Genomic DNA, 6,834 nt, shown 5'->3' with positions numbered 1-6,834 from the left:
TCTTTCAATTTCGTCACCCCTGCTTCTAAGCCAGATACCACAGCAGGGCTAATTAAGTCTCTCCCACATCCCGAGTCAATCAGCGCCTTAACGCGCACATGAGTCCCCAGCAGGGGATTCATTAAAGACACAGTCACGAAGAACAGGGAGGGGGGTTCGCTCACCACTTTTGGCACCTCCGAGGGAGGGTCCTGCCGCTATGCGCCGTCTACAGCAGGACCTGGTCGTTTCCTGCTGGCTCGGGCTCAGCATTGCTGGAGTCCCCTTCATCCTCTTCAGGAGATGCCTGCAGAGCCTTGGCAAATTTGGGTTTTCTCAGCGCTTTTTTGGCCGGGGTTGCTGGCCTCGACTTGGTAGCAGAGGGCTTTTCTTTCTGAGGTTTCTGCCCACAATCCGCTGCAAAGTGACCCCGTTCTCCACACTTCAGACATAGCCCTTGACGCATCCTTTGCTCACGGGTCGCTTCTGACAGGCGGGGAGGCTTCGGCTTCTGGGCGGGATGCTGGCTCACTTTCCCTCCTCCTGCTGCCATGTCGAGACGTAGAGTTTGGAGGCGATTCTCGGCACTCTCAGCCTCTTGAGTCCACGCCATCAACGACACCGGGTCTACCGATCGAAGCACTGTCTCCCGAATTTCAGGGTTCAACCCCACTCGATACATTTCCACCAGGATGTGCTCAGGCCAATTAGGAAGTTTGGCTGCCTGGTTCTGGAACTCCGTAGAATATTCACGCACCATCTGGCGCCCCTGCTTAAAAGTGCGCAGGGAATGCCTTAGCCCTTTGCCCAGCATTCAGGTCTTCAAACCTGGTCCTTAGCGCCCACATGAACGCCCGCATGTCCTGCAATTCCAGGCCGCGGCTATTGTGCAACCCCACGTACCAGGTTGCTGCCGTGCCCCTGAGACGCACCGCCACGACATCGATCCGGCTGCTGTCATCTGGGAACAGGTGCCCATGCAGAGTAATTAATTTCTGCACTCTCACTGCGAAGTAAGCCAACTCTTCTGGGTTGCTGTCAAAGGTCACCTCCAGGAGATCCTTCGGCCGTGCCCTCCCCTGCCCCGGTTGTTGGGGGGGAAGCGCAGGTGCTGGGACTGCTCGGGCACCCGGTTGGCCCGGCACTCCAGGGGGTGGAAGCGCTGGTCCCGCCGGCAATGCTGGAGCTGCTGGGGCCCCTGGCCCCGCTGGTGGTGCTTGCGGAGCGGGTCGTCTCGTCAAGGCAGTCTCGATCGTCCGCTCAACCAAATCCGGGATCGCATTGAACACCTCGCCAACTGTTTGCATCAGTTGCTGCAGGGTTCGGTCGATGTCTTCCACCCGCTCCTCCATGCCTTCTTCTGCGTTCGGCCGGCTCAATCTGTCCTTTGAGCACCCCATCACCCAGGGTTCCCCAGACTGTTCCAATTGGTCTCCCAGGATCCCCAGGCTCTTTCCTGGGTAAAATCCTTGATCATACAAGCTGTCTCTCAGGCCACCCCCTCTTTTCGAAAATGTCTCTCGGGTGCCTTGCAGATCAAACTGGCTCCAATCATCCCATGCCCTCTTGGCAAGCCGGGACGGGGTGACCGGCCAAGGGATTGATGTGGACTTCAGAACAGCCCCCCTGGCACCGGACGTCGGGGTCGTTGTGACCGACGGAGTCGTGGTGACCGGGGTGCTGTCATTGTCCGGTTCGGTTTTTGGCGGTTCCTCCTCTGCTCCACTCATGCCTGGATCGGCCGACTCGGAACGATGGAGAAAAGTGGATTCCAAACAGAATGTCAGAATCCTCCACGCATTCAAATGAATACATGTTCGTAGCAAAGTAATATTTATTGAAGCAATGAAGAAACTGGAACACAGGGACTGTTTGGAATGACCACAGGGTGCAGGGCACGGAATAATAAACAGGTTCATAAAATGCAATAACCAATAGACTTGGTTCCCGCTTGCACGGGTACGTTGAAACTCGTGCCTAAAGCCTGAGAATCAACTGCTCCTGAAAGTTAAACAATTAATTGCTTCTCATGCTCTAATCAAGCGGCTCCGGCTCCGCACCTGTGACCTTGCAGATAACTACGTTTCAAGCAACACTAGCGTTCATAGAAAGGAATGCATATAACAAGCTGCTGTCTTCATACTATTATCAAGCATGCGCAATAGGGTCTAAGCAGACCAGGGAGTGAAGGGGAGGGCTCCGTGGCCCAGACAAGTCATACAGAAAATACATGGAACTAATTGGCAGCTTGCTGACAACAGTTTTGCCCAGTCATAGAAGCAGGATACGGGAGTGCATGCAATAAATCTCCTCCCAAGGTAAACTTGCACGTATTCAAGCTGATCCAGTTCAGGTTGCAGTCAAAAGGAGAGAGAGCAGCCTAATCGAAAGAGAACTTTCCCTCTCACAAATGGCCAGCTTGTCTGGCATCACATGTGTGTGGGAGTTACGAGGACCTTGCATCTCTTTGTATCTATCCACTGGGGAGAAATGCAGAGACCTATGTCTCCATGGAAGGCCATGTGCAACGAGGGAGAGGACAAAGGGAGGGAGGGAGAGAGAGAGAGAGGACCACAAAGTATAGATAGGGACTCTGGGGCAAGTGATGCCCTGTCATCTTGGTGCTTGGGGGGGTCAACAGTGGGATGGCTGGTGGACCTCCTGATGCCCCCTGGTATTTCTGGCCACTGTGTGATACAGAGTGTTGGACTGAAGGGGCCTTTGGCCTGATCCAACACTGGCATCTCGAACAGTGGGCTGAGACAAATAAAATGAATTTCAATAGAGAGAAGTGCAAAGTCCTACACTTAGGTACAAAAAATCAAAGGCACAGATATAGAATGGGAGGGACTTGGCTTGACAGCAGCACCTGTGAAAGGGATCTAGGTATTCTGGTTGATCACGAGCTAAACATGAGCTTGCAGTGCGATGTGAATGCAAAGAAAGCTAATGCAATCCTAAAATGCATTAACAGAAGCATTGTGTCCAGATCATGGGAGGTGGTCGTTCCGCTCTATTCTGCTATGGTCAGGCCTCACCTGGGGTACTGTGTCCAGTTTTGGGCACCACATTTTAGGAAGGATGTAGACAAGCTCGAGCGTGTCCAGAAGAGGGCAACAAGGCGGGTTGGAATCCACGTCTTCAGAGGGGACATGATTGCAGTCTTCAAATATTTGAAGGGCTGTCATGTAGAAGATGGAGCAGATCTACTCTCTCTTGTTCCAAGTTGTGAGACTAGATCTAATGGGTGGAAATTACAAGGGAGTCGACACCAGCTAAATATCAGGAGAAACTTCCTAACTGTCAGAGTGGTTGAGCAGTGGAACAGTCTGCCTCAGGAGGTAGTGGAGGCTCCTACACTGGATGTTTTCAAGCGGAGGCTGGATGACCATCTTTCGGGTATGTTGTAGGGCTATCTTTCGGCTATTCAACTGCAGATTGCAGGGGGCTGGACTAGATGACGTGCAAGGTCCCTTCCAACTCTAACATTCTATGATTCTATGATTCCCTGTGGGATCTTTTTGAAACTGGATAAAGCTCTTTCAACACTCTGGGTACTTATAACATTTCTTCCGGGGTAGCGTAAGGTTTCTGTGTAGATTCAAGCTTCTTACAGCAGTTTAAATCTTTTGAATTTTGAATGCTTTGTATGGTTGTCTGTTCTGGGGAGGGGTCTGTTGTTTCTGTTGTGGGGAGGGGAAGGGAAAGGAGTTTGTAAGTCGCTCTGAGACTCCAAGTGAAGGAGTCTTCTTCTATGGTTGTTGGTTGTCTTTTAGGTGTGAAATAGGAGAAAAGCTTTTTTTCATGGCCAAGCAGTTACATTGTTTCTCCTTGTGTCCATTCCTCCTTGCAGTAGAAGGGTGTCACTCTGACTGAATCTCTTTGCACACTTTGAGCATTCAAAATGTTTCCCAGCTGTGGGTTCTCTGGTGCTTCCAAAGACTGCAATTCGACTGAATCTCTTTCCACAGTCTGAGCATTGAAAAGGTTTCTCCCCTGTGTGGGTTCTTTGATGCTTCTGAAGACTAAATCTCTGTCCACAGTCTGAGCATTCAAAAGGTTTCACCCCTGTGTGGGTTCTTTGGTGCTTCTGAAGACTACCACTGTCACTGAATCTGTTTCCACACTGGAAGCATTCAAAAGGTTTCTCCCCTGTGTGGGTTGTTCGATGCAGTTCAAGACTGCCACTCCGACTGAATCCCTTTCCACACTCTACGCATTAAAAAGGTTTCTCCCCGGTGTGGGTTCTTTGATGCAGTTTAAGACTGTCACTCCGACTGAATCCCTTTCCACACTCTGAGCATTCAAAAGGTTTCTCCCCTGTGTGGGTTCTCTGGTGGTTCTGAAGACTGCCACTGTGACTGAATCTCTTTCCACACTCTGAACATTTAAAACGTTTCTCCCCTGTGTGGGTTCTATGATGTGTTTGAAGATGGCCTCTCTGACTGAATCTCCTTCCACACTCTGAGCATTCAAAATGTTTCTCCCCTGTGTGTTCTCTGATGCATCTGAAGACTGCCACTGTCACTGAATCTCTTTCGACACTCTACGCATTCAAAAGGTTTCTCCCCGGTGTGGGTTCTTTGATGCAGTTTAAGACTGTCACTCCGACTGAATCCCTTTCCACACTCTGAGCATTCAAAACGTTTCTCCCCTGTGTGGGTTCTTTGGTGCTTCTGAAGACTACCACTGTTACTGAATCTCTTTCCACACTCTGAGCATTCAAAAGGTTTCTCCCCTGTGTGGGTTCTTTCATGTAGTGTAAGATGGCCACTCTGACTGAATCTCTTTCCACACTCTGAGCACTCAAATGGTTTCTCCCCTGTGTGGGTTCTTTGGTGCTTCTGAAGACTGCCATTGTCACTGAATCTCTTTTGACACTCTACGCATTCAAAAGGTTTCTCCCTGGTGTGGATTCTTTGGTGCTGATGAAAAGTGCTACTGTGACTGAATCTCTTTCCACACTCTGAGCATTCAAAAGGTTTCTCCCCTGTGTGGGTTAGTTGGTGCTTCTGAAGAGAACCACTCTGACCGAATCTCTTTCCACACACTGAGCATTCAAAAGGTTTCTCCCCTGTGTGGGTTCTTTGATGCTTCCGAAGACTACCACTGTCACTGAATCTCTTTCCACACTCGAAGCATTCAAAAGGTTTCTCCCCTGTGTGGGTTGTTCGATGCAATTCAAGACTGCCACTCCGACTGAATCCCTTTCCACACACAACACATTCAAAAGGTTTCTCCCCGGTGTGGGTTCTTTGATGCAGTTTAAGACTGTCACTCCGACTGAATCCCTTTCCACACTCTGAGCATTCAAAAGGTTTCTCCCCTGTGTGGGTTCTTTGGTGCTTCCGAAGACTACCACTGTCAATGAATCTCTTTCCACACTCTGAGCATTCAAAAGGTTTCTCCCCTGTGTGCGTTCTCTTATGTAACTTAAGAGTGCCACTGTGACGGAATCTCTTTCCACACTCTGAGCATTCAAAAGATTTCTCGACTCTGTGTATTCTTTGGTGCACAAAGAGCTGCGATCTGTTTCTGAAGTACTTTTTGCACCAAACGGATTTTCTTGCCATCGTTATCCAGTGCTTTGGAATATGTTCATTACTCGGTCTTCCATCTTTATTCTCAACCATATGATCGCCTTTTTTTCTCATCAGTTGGCCTCGATTGCTGACGTTTTCTTTCATGCCTTTATTTTTAACTTTATTTGGCATTTGCTGATGAAGTTCCTCACCCTCCTGATTCCTCTGATCATCCTCTGCTGGAAAGAACAGAGCAATCCTGTTACCACCAGGGAGGGCTGGTAAGGTCCAAAGGCATCTATGTGACTGCAGTAGATAAGGATTGACGGTCCTTTGGCCTTGTCCAGCTTGGCTGATCTGAACCACCCCTCCACCTTTCTCCAGAATATCTAGTATTTAAGGGTACCTCACCCCCTCAAGAGCCACGACTGAGCTCTTCCCCAGAAGGACCTTCTGAGCCTCCAGATTTCAGGCCCTCCCTCCTTCCCCTGCGGGCTGAATGGCTGTACGAAATGTTTCTCAGAAGTGAATCAGAAATCCCCCATGGCGCTTCCTCACCTTTTCCCCTGACATTACCGTGAAGGGTACTCACTCTCAGCCAGCTCATCTGGGAAGGAAATATGTTCTTGGGATCCTCCTGAGGAAATCTTCAGGTTTTCTTTAGATGCAAGGCTGTTGTCTGTCACCACCATATTCTCTCTTCTAATCCTGGCTTCGTTCACAGAGAGAGAGAGAGAGACGGACAGAGAGAAAGTGATCATTGTTATATAGGGAAGAAAAGAACTTCAAGAGTAATAATTCTTCTGGAAGGATGAAAGCATGATCAAGATAAAAGCCCACCATCCCCACCAGTAAGAGGGGAATATATCTGTGTGGCAAAGCATCCTCGTTTCCCCAAGGGTTTACGGGATTATTAAGTGGCCTACTCGGAGTTGCAGGTGTTTGTGACTTGCGTCTTTCTGCAGCTAACATCCTTATCTTTTTCAGGGCTGGACTCAACAATGCAGTCATCGGTTAATAGTACTTGGTTAACCATTAGAACCTGTGTCCAGTTGTCTAAGCAGGAGAGAGGGGGGGATCAGGAGGGTGCTGACAGCCTCTGGAAAATTCCATCAAGGAGGACCCTTGATTGGGTCATTAGGACCACCTGACCCTTGGAGGTAGAAAGTACAATACACATAGAGACAAGAGGGAAACCAAGCTAAATTTATCCTCATGCCATGCTAGTATGTCTTGATATTTTCTTGCTGCATCATGATGAATAGTTTTCTGTACAGCAACTTGGGTTACAGCTCGAATACCTCTGCCATCTAATACCAAGTACTGCATGCAT

General features: G+C 49.3%; 1 pseudogene; it reads right to left on the bottom strand.

Moving 5' to 3' along the window:
- Positions 1–1,894: 1,894 nt before the first annotated feature.
- Positions 1,895–5,465, bottom strand: LOC107121494 (annotated as a pseudogene).
- Between the last annotated feature and the right edge of the window lie 1,369 nt (positions 5,466–6,834).

Source organism: Gekko japonicus, unplaced genomic scaffold (assembly GCF_001447785.1).
Source record: "Gekko japonicus isolate JY-2015 unplaced genomic scaffold, Gekko_japonicus_V1.1 scaffold7586, whole genome shotgun sequence".
Classification (NCBI taxonomy): Eukaryota; Metazoa; Chordata; class Lepidosauria; order Squamata; family Gekkonidae; genus Gekko; species Gekko japonicus.
The sequence above is the reverse complement of the archived record's forward strand: the minus strand, read 5'-3'. Positions and strand labels throughout refer to the sequence as shown.